The 19,237-nt window shown below is 33.0% G+C and overlaps 1 pseudogene; it reads left to right on the top strand.

The window, feature by feature from the left end:
- The first annotated feature begins 16,387 nt into the window (after positions 1 to 16,387).
- On the top strand, positions 16,388 to 17,463 carry LOC107025753 (annotated as a pseudogene).
- The last annotated feature ends 1,774 nt before the right edge of the window (positions 17,464 to 19,237 follow it).

Here is a 19,237-nt window from a genome sequence, read left to right as displayed (position 1 = left end):
GCCCTTAATATTTTTATACAATCTCCAAATTACCCACATAACCCTAACATCTCTTTCTTCCATTTTTCCCTTTTCACGTTTGGCATAGCAACTTCAGCACTTTTATCCAAACACATAATTGCTTATTTTAAAAATAAGTTTCAACACTTTGAAAAGTACTTTTTTAAAGCTGCTTTTATTAAGCCCATCAAAACGGGCCCTAAATGTGTCTCTGGGATTTCGGACATAGGTTGAGGGGGTACTTGTGCATTTTCCCTTTAATATATTTTAATTAAATCTCTTGTATATTTAATTATTTATTTTGTAATATTTTTATAATATTTATGTTAGATATTAAATTAATTTTTTATAAATTAATTTTTCTATATATGACTTATTTTAAAAATTAAACTTATGCTAATTTTACTATAAATTATATAAACTGCAATTTACCTTCACAAAAATTAAAAATGCAAACATATAAATTTTTAAACAAATAATAAAATGTTTAAAAATAACAGAAAATAATAAACATTCAACAAAGTAGTAATTGATATACATCAAAATGGAAATATAAAATTCATAGTAATTTTAAAAAATACAACAAAACACAATAATTTAAAAGAATTACAATAATAATTGAATAATCTGATAGATTCTTTCCCGATTCATCAATACTATTAAAATATGAATTGTATGGGGTCGAAATTGCTGTGGTTGTGGTTGCGGCTGCTGAAATTGTTGACTTTTCTTTTTTTTCCATTATTCGACTTTGTTCTTGTCGAACAAATTCGCGAACATTTGAATTAGCAATACCATCAACATTCATTAATATAATTTTATTTTCTTCTTTAAATTCTTTAAACTTCAAAGCTCTATGTTTCATTTTGGACTACATAATGTATTAATAGAGCATTTATGAGAGCACCGTAGTGATCTTGAAAGTTGAATATTTATGTAGAATTTAAAATAATTTTTCAATCATGTAATGTTCATTTAATTGTATTTCATTGATAATTTCACTTTTATTTGTATTATTCATTATTATATATAAGGTATAATATTTGTTAGCAATTTATATTATTTAAAAAATTATGATACACAATAATTTTATATTAAAAGATTATATAAGGAAATAATATGAATTATATATGGTGAATGTTTTAGAAAGAATTTGTGTTATGAAATAAGAAAATATAAATGAAATAAGAAATAATAATATAATAATAAAGAGAGAGAAAAATATTCTTTTTGGTGTAAAATTTGATGCAATGGGTTGGAGTTGAGTACACAATTTGGTGTTTGGGTTGGAAATGCCCCAAGTATGCTTCAGAAAGACCAACCTCTTTCTTCAAGAGTAACTATATTTGTCGCAGTTGTTTTTCTTACTGACAATAACTAATGTATGGGTGACAATAGTTGGATTTGGATGAGTTGAAAATGGTTTGAACAAATATGGGCAATTACCCAATCCGTCCATATTGTATATGGGTAAATATGATTCGGATAATTAATGGATAGATTGGATATAAGTTTACACCATATTTTATTCATATTGATTGGAGAACTAAAAAATGAATTTATGTGTTTTAAATTTCTAAACTAATTTTAGATTCTATTCACTCCCACCCCCTACCTCCAACTCACTCGCCCATAATTTTATTTTTCTAACCCTCACATCGCCCTCATCCCCCTCCCCCACCCCCACCTCCACCTTCACCTATCCACCCTTAATTGTTTTCATTTTTTTTAAAAAAAAAAAATTCTACCCCAACCCCTCTCCACCGCACCCCTCCCCAATTTTTTTTATGTTTTTCATAAAAAAATAAAAAGTTCTACCCTCCCTCACCAACTCCTACCCTCCCTCCTCTCAGCCACAACCCACCCAATACCCCTCACCCCGCCCCACCTTCCACTCAGTCATCCACCATACCCCACCCCCTCTCCCACCCATCCGTACTTAAAAGTTTTGTATGTTTTTTTAATAATATCTTTTTCCTGCCAGCCAACACCCCATCTCAACTCCACTCACCTTCCAATTTTTTTTTAAAAAATAAATTAATATTTTTAAAATTAAAAATTAGTACTAATTTTTTTAGCACAATTATTTTTTTTTTGCGTAGAAGAGATATGAGTGATCTATTATGAGTCTATATGAATACTTATATTTTATCCATTTTGATCATATTTGTAGGACTCTAAAAATAGTTTGACATTCATGTTTACTCAATTAAAATATTAGTGATCCAAACCATTAAATATAAATTAAATGAACTTATTTCATTAATATAGGCAAAAATTGTCACCCCTAAGCTAATGGGGTCCAAGAATATGTCCCATGAAGTCGGATAATTTTTATCTTATAAGAATCTAGTAGAAAGAATTTGAGGAAGGTTTCGAGCCTTGCCATGTCACCTTTAAACTTTCTTTTGAAGTATTTTAATGGAAATCACAGAGGTCATCCATCTTGTGAGGAAACTGATGGAAAAGTATTAAGAAAAGCAAAGAGATTTGCATATAATGTTTATTGACCTTGAGAAGGCCCATGATAAAATTTCAAAAGGGAAGTCTTGTGGCAATGTTTGGAGGTAAGAGGTGTATTGGTGGCACATATTCGGGCGATAAAGGACATATAAGGAGAAGATAAAACTAAGTAAGAACGACGGAAGGATACTCGGAGCACTTCCTAGTGGAAATGAGGTTACATGAGGGATCAACTCTTAGTTTGTTTATATTTACCTTGGTGATGGATGAATTGATGTGAGACATTTAAGATGAGGTGCCTTGGTGTATGTTATTTGAGGATGACGTAGTAGTACCAATTGATAAGATACACAATGGAGTTAATGCTAAGCTAGATATGTGGAGACAAACTTTTGATACTAAAGGGTTCAGGTTGAGCAGGACCAAGACAGGCCATGTAGAGTGTAAATTCAGGCGATGCATGAGGAAGGTGTGGAAGTGAGGTTTGACACTCAAAATATCCTCAAGAGAGATAAATTCAAGTACCCTGGGTCTATAATCCAGAGGTGTGGAAACATCGATCAGGATACTGCACATCGTATTAGTGCGATATGGATGAAGTGGAGGTTTGCCTCGGAGTCTTGTGTGATAAGAAGGTACCATTTAAACTCAAACGTAAGTTCTATAAAGTGATGGTTAAATCGACATGTTGGCCAGTCAAAAACTCTCATGTTCAACAAATGAGGATGCTAGGGTAGATGTATGGTCATACTAGGAGCATTAAGATTAGAAATAAGAGTTTTAGAATAAGGTGGGAATGACCACCTCAGTGGATGAGAAAACAATGAGATTGAGATGGTTTGGAAATGTGAAGTAGAGATGCGTTGATGCACCAATGAAGAGGTGCAAGAGATTGGTTATAAAAGGATACCTCACAACCCGAAACCATACCCTAAAAGTTAGGGTACAATCTTGGATTGTAACTAGCGTCGTCGAACTCTCGGAGTTCTTAGAAAAGCCCTTTCATATCATTCATTTCATATACATAGTGAAAGTAGTGCGGAATTAAAACTTTTCACAAAACATAGTATAGTCTTCAAAATATCTTTCATATAAAAGTAATAGGAAATACTACGTCTCAATCTCATCATCTTAAGACACAGAAATACTAGGGACACAACCCATACTTCAAATTACAAATATAGAAATACTTAGTCTATTACAATACTTCAATAAGAAACATAAAAGACATATATATGCCCTCGAGTCAAGTGAGGACATACTTCAACTTCCCTTGAACAATCTTCTAAGTCCAAGTCTTCACTTCTCAAAGCTCTTGACCTACCAAGAACTATATAGATAGAAGTATGGAGTTAGTACAACCACATGTACTAAGTATGGCTTATGCATAAAAATCATGAAAAAGGACTTTATTGGAAATATGCATCTTTTCATTTAAAAATCATATTTTTATCATAATAACATCATAAATCAATTTAGAAACACATAAGATACTTCTAGCATGTAATTTCCTCACTTAAAGTCATCCTAAGATTCACTTAAGTCACACAAAGAGAGACCGCCCATACACCCTCTCTAGATGTGCTTAAACGACCCTTAAGATTACCTATAATGAGTCGCATACATACTTACAAAGCAATCATAAACATCAAGGTAAGATTCTTCTACCAAAGGTGAACTCTAAGTCTCACTTGAGTGAGTTGTGAAGCGACCGCCCATACAATCCCTCACACACACACTTAAGAGATCCAATAGACTCCTTAAGATAGAATCATGCTCACATAAATCACCAACACATAGATGATATGACATTCTCTTCCCAAAGGCTATCAAAAGACCTACTTAAGTAAATCAAGAAGATAATGTCCATAGTGACCTCTTCAAGATTACCTAAATAGTCCTTAAGACTACCTAAGGCTTAGATCATGTCCACAAAATCAACCAACTTCCCTAACTAGAGTCATACTCAAGACTTCCAAAGATAAGACATGAAGAGATAATCCTTTATGCCCTCTTCACGCTTTAGCTAAGAAATCCTTAAGTCACTTTAGATTAGGTACTCATTTATTTACATACTCCTTAACATAATTCATTATTTCATTAGTTGATTAAGACTCATACATCACATAAAGGACATTCAAATAATGGTCTTGAACAAGACCTAGGAACTCCACATAACACCTTCAAAGTCTATTGTGCAATGTCTAGATAGCGTCCCATACCACCACCTAAACTCCATAAACTCCTCAAATGCTAATAGGTATTCCATATGATGAGAATAGGCAACAACTGACATAGACCATGATATCAAGACATGGAATCCGGAGTTCTATCCTACTCCGATGAAGTTGTTCTTCTTGCCAATGGTAGAACTTAGACACATCCCATGTAGGCACATGGTTAAGGAACTTCTTTGTATTCTAGTCTCATACTTAACTAGAAATACTTCCCTTACCATACTCACTCGGTTCTAGCCTTCGTTCTCATAGAGTAATTCATACATTAGGTTCACATAAAAGGGTTCCATAACTAGTTCATAACCCAATCACATTTAACCTACCAAGGAAGGTCCACTAGGCTACCTCATAATGTCGACAAGAAGCTCATGATGACTTTCCTAAGGATTAATATGATGCTGTTCCATCCAACTAACCTTAAGTCCATCATTCCTTTACTTTGAAGGACACTATTATGACTTACACTTCAATCAATCTTAACCTTACCCTTACATCAATGTTTTCACATAATAGACTCTCATATCATCATTTAAAGTCACATGTCATTCATACATTCAAGACTAAGAGCTCTAACACACTAAATCAAGACATCGCATATTCATATCATATATATATATCAAGCTAGATATACAAGTCAATCAAGACAAGACATTACATACTTCACTTTTAATACATAGTACAAGTCATTCTAGAAACACCTCTAAAATAGCCTAACATCTTCAAGTCATCATATATGTCATCATAACATCATTAATATACTCCACATAGACTCATAAAGTCAATTAGGAATAACCAAGACTTAACCTAACACTATAATCATAATGTCAAAGTCATAGTCTAACATGATCACTTAAGGCTATATATATATGAGACTATATAACTTCACATGTAGATAGATAACGTCATGCTTCACACAATCAAACTACACAGATAGCCACATAACTTTAAGTAGTTGCCAATAAGGCCATGCTCATAATATTGCATAAAGTAACGCCGACAAGGCCACGTCAATTGCAAGTAAAACACATAACACCGCCACCATAAGTGAACCATACCAATCACCATAGAGTCGAAGTATGATTAATATCAAATTAGAGAAATCGGGGCAGCATACCTTCATTCCCTTATTCACACTTCAATTCAATGCTAAATCGTCCAATTCAGCATCACAAGGCCCTTACCCAAGGCCATAACCAACAATTCAAGCAATAATCATATAATCCAATGAAATCTCTATCAATTCACTCTAGGTTTAACAATATAGGACCAATTAGATAACAATTGAATATAATTCTTATATCATTAGAAAGCCCATAAGAAACTACGTAACAGTTCATCAATCTTAGCTTAATATCAAGTAACCCACATTATAGTCAAAAACTAGGGTTCATCCAAATTCATGGGTTCATAGGTAATTTAGATTGAAATCATCAATACAATAACAATCATATCATAATTCAATGTTTAGAAATCATTTATGCAAGAACCTATGGTAGAATCATGAAATTGAACAATTCACTTTAGAAAACTTTGAAAAACATGTTGAGAATTGGGCTCCTTGATGAAACAAGTTTCAAGGATCAATAGCCATACCTCAAGGATGATAATTCTTCACTTTCATGAAGAATTTTGACGCAAAACCCCTCACCAAGCTGCCTCTTCATGTTGGACTTCAATGGAGGTTTTTGAATATTTTCTAAGTGTTTTGGGTTTATGATTTTGAAGAATTAGGTCTTCCATGTGATTACCCTTTATATACTTAATTAAAATATCGAAAAGACCCTTAATAAACCGTCCATGACTTAATTTAAAAGTGGGGTGAATTTACCAATTCACCCCTAAGTGGACAATAGCACCTGTGCAGGAAGGCAGGTCGTGCGACGCCTGCCCTTGACGGGGCGTCACCACCTCGACGGGCCGTCACAGGCCTCCATCGGTGGAAACAGTAGCGGAACAAGCTTCCTGTTTTCACCCTTAGCTAAGTCCCTCACAACGGGACCCTTTGACGGGGTGTCACAGCCACGACTGGCCGTTGACTGCTCCGTCGCCAGGGTTTGCCTCGGACATCCTGCACAATGATTTGTCCTTCCTAAAGGACCCTTAGATGGTCCTTGGGGATAATTTCCCAGACGTTTCCAACTAAAATACGATCATCTATAAGTTTAACACCTCTCACATGAATTTAATCCAAAATGAACACGTAAAACTCGACGAAACTCGCCTAGACGTACAAGGTCGACTCAAGGCATATCTTTCAAACACCTTGGACGTTCTTGGTCGTTTGACCTCCAAACTTCCGAAACTTTAACTACTGGATATAAATGCTATATTAACTCTATTAAGAACCTTAAAACACTATGAAACACACATAAACACATAGAACCACATTTTATACATTAAGGTGACTTAGTCGTCGAACGTCTTGGTCGTTCCTTGACGTTTGACTTCCAACTCCTCTAATACTTTAGCTACTGCCTATATACCATATATTAGACATATTTAGGACCTTAGAACATCAATACCAACATGTTAGGCTCTATTTAGCCTAAGTCATTTTCGGGGTCTTACACAAGGAGAGACATAAGTAAAATTAAAAAGTATTGCGGAGAGGTAATAAGATAAGATATGGCACAACTTCTGATTATTGATAACACGACCTTAGACAGGAAGGTGGTGGACACATATTAGGGTACGAGATTAGTAAGTAGTGTACTCAGTAGTGTTAGGATAACATGTATTTTACCTTGTACTAGTTGTATTACTGTAGTTCTTGTTTTGATATTCATCCCTATCTATTATTGTTTTCAATAATCTATCGTAGTATGTTGTTTATTGTTTTTTGATCATTGCATTGTTTTATTGTTGAATATATGTTGCTCCCTTTTGGTAGACTTTGCACTATTTATTTGTGACTTGCTATATTTTCTCCTTTATATTTGGGATTGTTACATTCGAGCCGAGAGTCTTTTGAAAATAGTCTCTCTATCTCCATAAAAAATAGTAAGATTTATATATATTTTACGCTTTTCACACCCCACTCATGAAATTTCACCAAATATTTTAGTATTATTGTTAATGGCAACATGCCGTACAATGGACTTAGAATGGATTCTATGCCATGTAAGTAAATAGCACATAGTGATGGCTTTAAGAAATCAATGAAAACTTTGACCTATTTAACTAAACATCAAGAGGTACAACTAGGGATGTATAAAATTGAACCAAAAATCGAACCAAATTGCAAATTAAGATAAAAATTCTATTAGTGGTTGATTTGATTTAGTTTGGTGTTGAAAAAAGATCCGATTATATTTGGGTTAATTTGATTTAACTTAGAAAAATCAACCCGAGATCAAACCAACCTGACATTATATATATAATTTTAAAATTTTATTTTATACATAAAAATATTTACTTTGATATATTTTTTAAATATTTCTTATAATTTTTTCATAGTTTTTATCTTTTAATATATTATTTAAAGTTTGAAACTTAGAATTTTGAATGGTTCCATAAAGAAGTGCATAGATATTGGTAATTATAATAAAACGTAAATCAAAATAAAATTAATACTAATGCAAAAAAGAAAATCAATTTAACCCTAAGAATGACAATAATATTGAATATTCGTTCTTTGGTTTTACATTAGTTTAGACAATTAAAATACATAATCTAATTTTAATTTTCTTTAATATTTAGTCATGTAACTAATACTTATTAAAATTGTTTTAGCATGATCATTTTCATTATGACTTAGCTTGTTAATTTGCAATATTTGTTTTACGCAATTTCGTTATTATTATTATTATTATTATTATTATTATTATTATTATTATTATTATTATATTTTTGGACATTTTAGTGTCATTAATCATATCATGGTTTGATTTATATTCTTAAGGAATACCATAGATAGTTGTATTTTAGTAGGACTGAAGAAATATTTGAAGTATAAGTAAATTATATGTTTGTATGAATACTTTAGTGGAAAAATCCGAAAACCAGAAAAGATTGAAAAAAACTTGTCACGACCCGCATGTACACCCTAGAAATTAGGGCATTTTAGGTCACAACATGACGTACTTGACCTCTCGGAGTTCTTGTACAAGCCCTTGAACATCATTCATTGCATATATATGAATAATACACGAAATTAAAACCTTTCTTTCAAAAACATAATATGGAAGTTATTTCATAAAACGTCTAACATATGTCTCATAAACCATATACGACATAACGAGTACAATAGTCTTGGGTCACGGCCCATAAAAGTCTAAAAACATGAAAGAATAAAAAAGACATCATAGTGGTGGTATCCTTGGATGCTATGAGGACTCACCAATATTCTCTTCTTGGAAACCTTGCAACTCTACCCTTCAAAACAACTCAACCTTATCAAGACCCTACATGGACAACATGTATGCTATATGCGTTAGTACGATATGTACTAAGTATGAAAACTATCACACCAAACATAAGATATGTCAAAGGGTTAGTCAATAAGAGACATAATCATAAAAGATAAAGACATAAGCATTACATACACATCATAAGTATATTAAAGTATCTTAAAACACATAAGAGTACATACTTACGTATTTGTCCTTCTTACTCAAGTGAACTACATCACAAGCTACCTCCAAGTATACTAGTGCAAGGCTAAGGTAGCATCCCATACTACTACCAAAGGTAAGTACATCTCTTTGGTCATTCTTGATCATAATCCACTTTCATAATTAAGACATTAGTTCATCATGTGCAATGCATGTGAAGCATCCCATATTACCTCACACACTAGCATATCTTGAAGTCACCATATCTTGTTTCATTAAGTCTCTAGTAGCCTTACTTCATTCTAAGAGCACTACGCTCTTATGATTCCCTCAAGACATGCTTGTGCAATGTACATGAGGCAGCCCATACTACTCCATATACTAAGCCTATCTTGAAGTCATCCTTAACATGTTCACCCTCCATAGCTTTACCATCTCTTAACTTCATTTATTAAGATCCTCTCATCTTTAGTCTACTTTACTAGGAAAGGCAACTCTAGTCAAATCCTATATTCAATCTCTTCTTCTTTAGTGACCCTAGGTTATACCTTATGCAATGCACTCATGATGTCCCATACCACCATTTATGCAAGGTACTACTTTTGGACCCTTTCTTTACTACTCTTACTTTGGAGCCTAGCCCCTATCTTTATCTTTTAAACACTATGAGATACTTCTTTAAGCATGTCTAAGTTCCTTAATCATATGGATCCTACGAGATACTTTTTAAGGTATGTCTTGATACCTTAATAATCATGAACACTACGAGATACCCCTTATGCATGTCTAAGTTCATTCACACATTATGAACATTACGAGATTCCCCTTGGGCATGTCTAAGTTCATTCACACATTATGAACACTACGAGATACCCCTTGGGCATGTCTAAGTTCATTCATTGCTTATGAACACTACGAGATGCTTCTCAAGCATGTCTAAGTTCATAGGATATGAAGATCTCTACTAGGATACCTTGACTCTACTACTTGAAGGATTCCTGCTTCACAAGACCTAATGGGATAGTTATCACAACTACTAGGTGTGGCTCTCCTTTCTGCTTGGAGTCCGGACCCTTGCTAGACTATCCGTTTCACTTTGCATATCCACTTGGAGTCAAGCATATACTCCAAGGTTTACTTGTCAAGCCTTGCTCAACCTTCTTTTGTGGAGGAATGTCCTAGGCAATCTCTCCATGCTGAAGTGAATTCTATTACTTTCAATCAACCATCCTAAATCTACAGCCAACAAAACCATCCTAAGGTTCATTATTCATCAATTCATTCTATCTTTATTCATAGGTAGATTATAGAGTCTTCTAGCCTTAGCTTTCTTCTCACATTCTTCAATACTAGGTGAATATAGCCATAGTTCATACTTTAGGGTTCAATTCAATCAAGACCAATCCCAATTCATCAAACCTAGTCAAATTCATGCTTAGATGAACCAATCATCATCAATTAATATAGAATTTAATCAAGTTAAGAAATATCAACACAAAACCTTCATCAAGTCTCTAATGGCCTAAGATCATTATGATCACCCTCAAACACAATTATCGTAATTCACCATGAAAAATCCATAAAAAAAAGTGTATAATCATCATATAAACATCATTGAATGTTACCCACTAGATTGGGATCACAATCAATCCTTACCCACAATGCAGTCACAACCCTCTCTAGATTGGGGTTCTTTTGATTCACAATTAAAGGGAAACTAGGGGAATTCATGAATGGAAGAATCCATGAATGAATAAGATACACATACCTTATATCAGAGCCTTAATCTTATCTTGAATCCTTGGAGAAATTGTCCTAAGCTGCTGCTCTCAATTCTTCTTCTTCTCCAATGGTGTTCTTGAGAGTTCTAATGCGAGAGAGAGGTTTTTGATTTGGATTCTAGAGTCTAGGGGATCTTTTTATTGTTTAAATAGTCATATAATACCTAAAACTACCTAAAATAACCGCCCATGCATTTATTTGGATGTGGGGTGAATTTTTCAATTCACCCCTCCACTTTATAGTGAACTGCGAGAAAGTGCAGTCTGCATCGACAGTTGGCCATTGACGGACTGTTGGTTGGACGACGGTCCGTCCTGAAGGTCCATCGTCTTAGTCAAAGAGACATCATTTGGGTGATTTTCTCAAGAAACTAAGTGTCAACCAATGTTCCCCATCGACGGGGCGTCGACCAACGCACGAGGCGTCAATTGCCTCGTCGATGACATTGATCAGGTAGTGTCTAGGCCATGGTTGGAGTCCTCCTTGAGGGTCTATTGCAGGGCCCTCGGGGAGTCGTGCCCGGACTTTTCCATTCTAAATACGTCCGTCTAGATGTTAGGAACCATCCCTATCAATTTGAGCCCCAAACTCAACCTAAAACCTCATGAAACATACTAAGGCACGCTAGCACGTCTCAGGGCTAACTTTCAAACATCCCGGGATGTTCTTGTACGTTTTACCTCCAAACTCTCTCAAACTCTATATACTGCCTATTAACATCATAATTAGCCATTTTAAGGTTTTATAAACCACGACTCACATGTTAGGCTCTATTTGAACCTAATTCATTTTTTTTGGGTCCTTACAAAACTCGAGGTCGAAAAATCCTAGTTTTATTGATTTGATTTGGTTTAGTTTATAGATATAAAAATTTGACACAAATGATTTGATTTGATATTTGAAAATCTGAACTAACCCTACAATGTATAGCCCTAAACACAACAATCATGAAACATATGTACAAATAAACCAACAAAAAAACAATTGAAGGATGCATACCTAACAAAAAAAATGGAAATATGATATTTCAATCAAATGAAAAAAATTCATATTCAAAATGATTTTAAATAAAACTAGTAGAAAGATAACCTCGATTATTTAATTAAAATTGAACTTTGATGTGGTTTTGCTTTATCGAGAAAACTTTTCAAAATTGAGATTCATTTAATAATATATAAAGAGAGAATAGCAGAAAAAACTATAATTTGACAATTCTCCTGTTAGCCAAAATCGTTAACTAAGATAGGGAGATTTAATTAAAAACCTAGAAAGGAGGATGCTAATTTTGTTATGGATGAAGACTTTGACTTAGTACAAATGACTAAGACCATTCCTATTTAGGCCTCATTTGTTTCCATTTAGATTTAGAGGTCTGAATATGAATATTAAGATTTGCATTAAGATCTAGGTGTTTTGATCTGAATACAAATCTGAAAATTAAGATATGGTCTCTAAATCTGAACACTAAATAATTAACTCCGTTTGTTTTCAATATCTGACATGTGCGTGTGAAATTGAACATATATTAATAAAATATTATAAAAATTTCATTCAACAAAATATTAATTTTGATTAAAAAAAAAATTCTAAATGCTTAGCTTGATTTTAAAATAAATAAATAAAATAATAATATGTCTAGTGTAATATCACAAAGGGTTTGATCATATAAAGTTTCAATAAAATTAATGGCTTAAAACAAAATTATAATAAAATACCTCTACAATGTACATAGTTCAATAACAATAATATATGAGTATATTAGTGTTATTTCATAAGCGAGTTTGAAAATTTAAGAGTCTCAATAAAATTATTGGTCTAAGACAATGAATTACTAATAAGAGACCTCAATATTTATGCATAGTCGTTGTTTTTAGTAATCATGATTTGGAGTAATATTTTTCATTCAAAAACCTTGATAAACAATAATACACCAAAAAAATTACTCCAACATGTGTTCTTTACACACTTCAATACAAGAAAATTATTAATATAAAAAAATACTTGAAAGAATTTATGAGAACTTTCTAGTTTAAGAGGGGGAAAATGGTGTTTGATTGAGAAAAGAGAGAGTTTTTAGTTATGAGATAAAAAGGCATGCCCAAAGCAGAGAAACGATAATTTATTATTTGATAACTTATTAAATGAGTCTGAATGTTATTAAGACTCTCGTACATATTTGATTGGTTCAGACCTTTTCAGATTCATTATGAAACTAAAAAATAAAACAAATGAACTTAATGGGTTGGATCTGAATGATTCAGATTCAGACCTAAAAACCAAATATACTTGATTGGCTGAATCTGAATGATTAAGATTCATACATCCATTAAGTGCAAACAAATGAGCCCTTATACTTGTGTGGGGATGATTCTAAAAATTACAAGATCTAGACTATTCTATAATTTACTATAAATATCTAACTCTAGAATATCTACACATTATTTAGATAAATCTAAAAAAAAAAAATCTAGTAACCTTATTTTCTACTCTTGAGTATCTAGATATTTCTTTAAAATGATTATTCTAGATATTATACTACACTATTCAAGAAATTATCCTAAAAAAATCTATGTAATTTAAAAAAATTAAATTATCTTTTTCACTCTCCCTCTTAAAGAGATTTTTTTGGAAACTATCGTAAGGCCATTCGTGCTCAAATTCTAAATCAACAAGGCGTTGTAGGATACTTCTAGTGTTTTCTCTAAACAAGTAATTGACCTTGATACATCAAATGATTGACCAAAGACTTCAATTTTAAATCCATCTCCCTCAATGCTTTTTGCAAGATGATCATCATTGACATGTATAATTTCAGACACTGTTTCTTTGAGTTCAACTTCAACATTCTTCATGTCAAGACTTCTATTGTCCGATTGAGGATTTACTTCTTTGATTTTCTCGATAGCAGTTATCACGTCACAAGTTTGAAAATTTCAAAATTTTCTTGCTTCTTGTTGATGACATTTGATTTCCTCGATAGCAGTTACCATGTCACAAGTCTGAACATCTTCATACAAAAATTTCTTTTTGTTGAAACATTGGTGTCGTCCTTCTTTATGTGATCAATTGCGTTATATCTTGAATCTATGATTCAATACCTATAAAATTTTTTATCAAAACTGTAACATATATAGCTCGAGTCTCAAGTACTAAGCACTTACCCAACCTTCTTCTTTTTTAACAGTTTTCTTAGTTTTAGCCATAATGTTTCCTTGGTTTGAAAAGTATCTTTTTGTGTGTCATATTCTATTGTGATAATAACATTTGAGAGGGTTTTTACCATAATTATTAGAACACTTTTACTTCTTTCTTGGAGAGCTGGAATTATCTAATGATCGAAAGTGTGACATATCTCTTGTTTTTATAATAAAGTTAATTTTTCTCACTTATTTGGCAAACACACCATCCAAGATGGTTGTTAACCACATTCTTAAATCTACATCATAAATAAAATATATTCAGATTTCAGATCAAGAATGACAATTCTTCTCCTTTGTGCTTCATAGATAACCTTATCCGAATTTAATCAAAATACCTCAGAACATAAATTCTTAATTTCAAAATGTATAAGGTAACAAAAGGATTTTCTTGTATGGTAATAGCCAATTCATTCTTCAAAATTTGTTGTGTAGGAAGTGTTCTCGAGCTAACAAATGTGTTTCGAAAATGAAACTGATATTATAAAACTTTGGAGTCTTGAGTAAACGTCTAAGTAAATGATTTAGATTGAGCTTGGAATTTAAGAACGTAGTATTCACATAGAAATTAGAACAAAAATACCAATGTGCTTGAATTGAAAATTATCGAATGAGTTGTAAGGAGAAAACTAACGATCTAAGAGGGGCAAATAATTATCATACATAATTGCAAAAAAAGAAATTTTCAACAGAGCCAGCAAGAATTTAATTATTGTCGTAAGCGACGTGGCAGGTTGAGGGGGCTACGTCGTGCCATTTTAGATTCAACTATTTTATTTAATACTTCTTTTGTAAATAGTTCATAAACGAGTTTTAAAAGATTAATTTTTTTTAACGAATTCAACCAAAGAAAAGAGTGAAAGATAATACAACGAGTTTTTCTTTTTCTCTTCCTATTTTTCGGTGTTAGTTATGGATTCTTGTATTATGTTTTTCCAATATTTTATGAGTAGCTAAATTTCTAGCTAGAGTTAGAGTTCTGATGGAATTTTTTGTAGGATAAGATTTTTTTTGGATTTCTCTTTTATATTTCAAATTTATCTTTGACTCATAATTTTTGTATGACAAAAATAAAAGTTAAGAAAATATAGCATTTTAAGATTTTAAAGAACGCTTTGCCTTAAGATAAAATGTACTTGATAATGTAGTATATGTATTAAAAAAATATAAATATTATCGATGTCATATGTAAGCTTCATAAAATAGTTCAATCACACGGAAGAAAGGATAAATTACGTAATTACTAATATTCATGAGTTATTTGATTTCAAATTTTCTAGAGCATCCATTCATTGAGAAAAAGTCAAATATAAATAGTGTAATTTGATTTTAAAATTTTTAATGCGCTCACATTTTTTTTTATTCTTAAGAACTATTACTTAATAAATATTAAACCCCCTCATAAAATTTTCGACTTCATTACTATAGCACATAATCAGTTTGATTTTCTTTCAAGTAAATTCGAGATGGGAGGAAATAAGGCAACCATATCCCTATCATGAGAATGTTTTCATTCATGAATTCATAAGTTTCAAACATGACAGCTACTATTCATTTTTATGAATTCATAAGTTTCAAAAATGGCAGCGACGACAAAAATTAAAAGGCATTGTTACTATTTTCTTGGATTCACTTACATGGCCTAGTTTCAACAATTATTTTGAACTTTGAAAAATTCACTTATTTTGAACTACAAAAAAAAGTCAACAATTAATTAAAAATTCAGTTATTTAAATTATGAAAAAAGTTTGAAAGGAATCATTTAGTGTGGACTTGAGAAAATATTTACTCCTCCACTTGTCACTTATTTCTAAAGTAGATTTTCATTTTTATTGTCACTTTTGAGTTTGACATATTAAGAAAAGACAAAAAGAAATCGCGTTTTACCCTCAACATTATTTTCCAAATAAGTTTTTCAAGACATATTTAGTAGGAATAATTTGGGAAAAGTACTTGCATCAATCAATAAATAATTTCTTAATGAGTGTATCAAGTCAAAATTGACAAGTAAAATTCAACAGAGAGAGTAATTAATTAGTCAAGCTGCCTTCTTTCACTTGACTCTTCTTAAGGAAAGCCAAAGAGTTGACTTGCCAATTATTTAAAGAACTGCTCATACATTCACAATCTTCCATCTCTAAACACTATTACAAGCATGTCTGATCAAAATCATGACACTATGCCAATTGACCCTCATGTTGATCCCTATGGCTATTTGGGCATGGTTCGTAATTCTGATGGTTCCATACACGTCTACATGAACCTCCTATCTAGTAGACACATCTAATGATCCTTCCCATCTAGTCTACACCAAAGATTTTTTCCATTAACTTTTCAAAGAACACATGGGCACGTATTATCCTCCCGCGTGAACTTCTCCATTCCACCACCGGTACTCCTAAAGTTCTCTCGTGATCTATTTTCACGGAGGAGGATTCATAGTAGAAACTGTAGATTTGCCAAGCTCTCAAGGATTTTACGCATCAAATGCTAGTGACATTCCAGCAGTTGTTGTATCAGTTGAGTATCGTCATGCCCCCGAGCATAGACTTCCAGCAGCATACGACGATTTCATGGAAGCATTGCATTGGATCAAGACCAAACCCGACGAGCTATTATCTAACCACGCTGATTTCTCCAAATGTTTCCTAATGGGCACGAGTGCCGGAGGCAATGTGGTGTAACGTGGGCCTACGCGCTGCAGAGAGTTGGGGCAACCTCAAGCCTTTGGAAATCAAGGGGTTGATATTAAATCAAGTCTTTCTTTGGTGGGAATGAGAGGACACAATCAGAAGTAAGCATGGTTAATGACAACATGTTACCCCCAATTATAAGTGATATCATGTGGGACCTAGGATTGCCCAAAGGTGCTGATCGCAATCATGAGTATTCAAATTAAACCCAAACCTATTGGATCAAGTAAAATTATAAGGATGGAAGATGTTAGTGACCGGCTGTGACGGTGATCCGTTAATTGACCGTCAAGTTGACCTAGTAAAGGTGTTGAAAGAATTGGGCGTTCAAGTAGAGGGTAGTTTCACTCAAGGATTTTATCACGGGTCGGGATTATTGATCCTTTGAAAACTAAAAAATTTTCCTAGCTTGTAAGGAAACTTATAAGTCACTTTTAAGGGGAATTTCTTTGTATAACTGTAATAGTATTAGTATTGCCCCTTCCCAAAAATGTGACAGTGGAACTATCTTGCTATACCTGAATCAGTTTGACTCAATGCTTGCACTTGGATCTTTCTCTCCAGCTTCTTTCTAAGATTCTAGTATTTCGTATGTTTCTACAATTTATTAGAACTAATTAATTTCATACCTAAATAAAGTTAATTAAGTGAATGGAACCCAAACGAAGGTGCATGAACATGCTTTTAAAAGTATAGTACTGGTTGAATTTTAGTTTGCAACACCATTTACGTAGACAAAATAATTATGTGCAATTTAGTAAACAACATGTTGTAGGAAATAAAACTCAAATTTGCACTCAATGGTGTATCTCTAATAGAGTGATTCAAAACGATTATCTGAATTGGGACATAGGTAGTTTAGTAGAACTAGTCTTTGGGTCTTTATTAAGTATTTTTTTTATATTTACTCAAGTTTTATTAGTGTTGTTGATTAAGTGTCATAGTGATTTGCAAGACCTAAATTTTAGGATTAGTTGTTTATCTCTAAGGCTATATACCATGTTCACCTTTTTGTTATATTTGTACTTCCAATTAATCAGAAACTTCAACGCAGTCGCAGTTTTCCTTCTCTTTTTTTTATTGTTTCCAGATTTCTCTGTATTTTTTTGTCAAAGAAATTTGGCATTAGAGCCAGCCATGGCAAGGATCAATAGTGCATTGAGTGTGACACAACCATCCATTCCTGTCTTCAAGGAAGAAAACTACGAATTTTGGAGTATCCGTATGAAACACATACTAAAATCTCAAGATCTTTGGGACTTGGTAGAATTTAGATTTGCAGATCCCGACGAAGGAAACAAACAACGAAGCGACAAGAAAAAAGATGCTAAAGCACTGGTTTTTATTCAGCAGACTGTTCATTATAGTGTCTTTTCACGGATAACAACAACAACCACATCAAAACAAGCCTGGGCGATTCTCCAGAAAGAGTTTCAAGGCGATTCAAAGGTCATTGTGGTGAGATTACAATAACTTCGACGTGATTTTGAAACCTTGATGATGATAAGTGGAGAATCGATTGCTGGTTTTTTTTCCATGAGCAACGACAATCCTACAGTAGGTAACTGACCAGATCATTGTGGGAAAAGTATTGACAAGTCTAACTCAAAAATTTGATCACGTAGTTGCTGCGGTAGAAGAATCCAAGGATTTATATGTCTTTTCCTTTGATGAACTGATGGGATCTCTTCAAGATCATGAGGCGAGAATTAATCGATCCACATAAAAGAAAGAAGAGAAGGCATTCTAAGTTAAAGAATATGGAGAAAATAATGGTCCAACAAGTAGAGGTCAAGAAAGACGAGGCTTTCGGGTTGGTCGAGGTCATGGTTATGGAAGGGGCAGAGGAAGAAATGATGGACATAGGCAGTTCAATGAGTAAGGTAACATAAAAAAATTGCATTCAATGTCAACACTATCAGCATTACGGACATATAACGGTTGATTGCTGGTATAAAGATCAGAAAATAATTTTTGCAGAAACTGAAAACGAGGAAGATAATTATTTTTTTATGGCTTGCACTGACACATACCGTAAGCCAAGTGATCTATGGTTTGTAGACAGTGGTTGTTCAAATCATATGACAGGTATCAAAATCTTTGTTCCATGATCTTGACGAGAAGCAAAAGAAAAAGGTGAAGCTTGGCAATACAAAAGAGTTATTGGTTGAAGGAAAATACATGTTAAGCATTGACAATTATCAAGACAAAGTAAACATGATAGACAATGTTCAATTTGTAGCTGATTTAGGATATAATTTGTTGACTGCTGGGCAACTAATGACCAATGGATACTCTCTTTGGTTTTAAGA

Source organism: Solanum pennellii, chromosome 7, assembly GCF_001406875.1.
Source record: "Solanum pennellii chromosome 7, SPENNV200".
NCBI classification, from domain to species: Eukaryota; Viridiplantae; Streptophyta; class Magnoliopsida; order Solanales; family Solanaceae; genus Solanum; species Solanum pennellii.
This window is presented reverse-complemented; position numbering and strand designations above follow the sequence as displayed.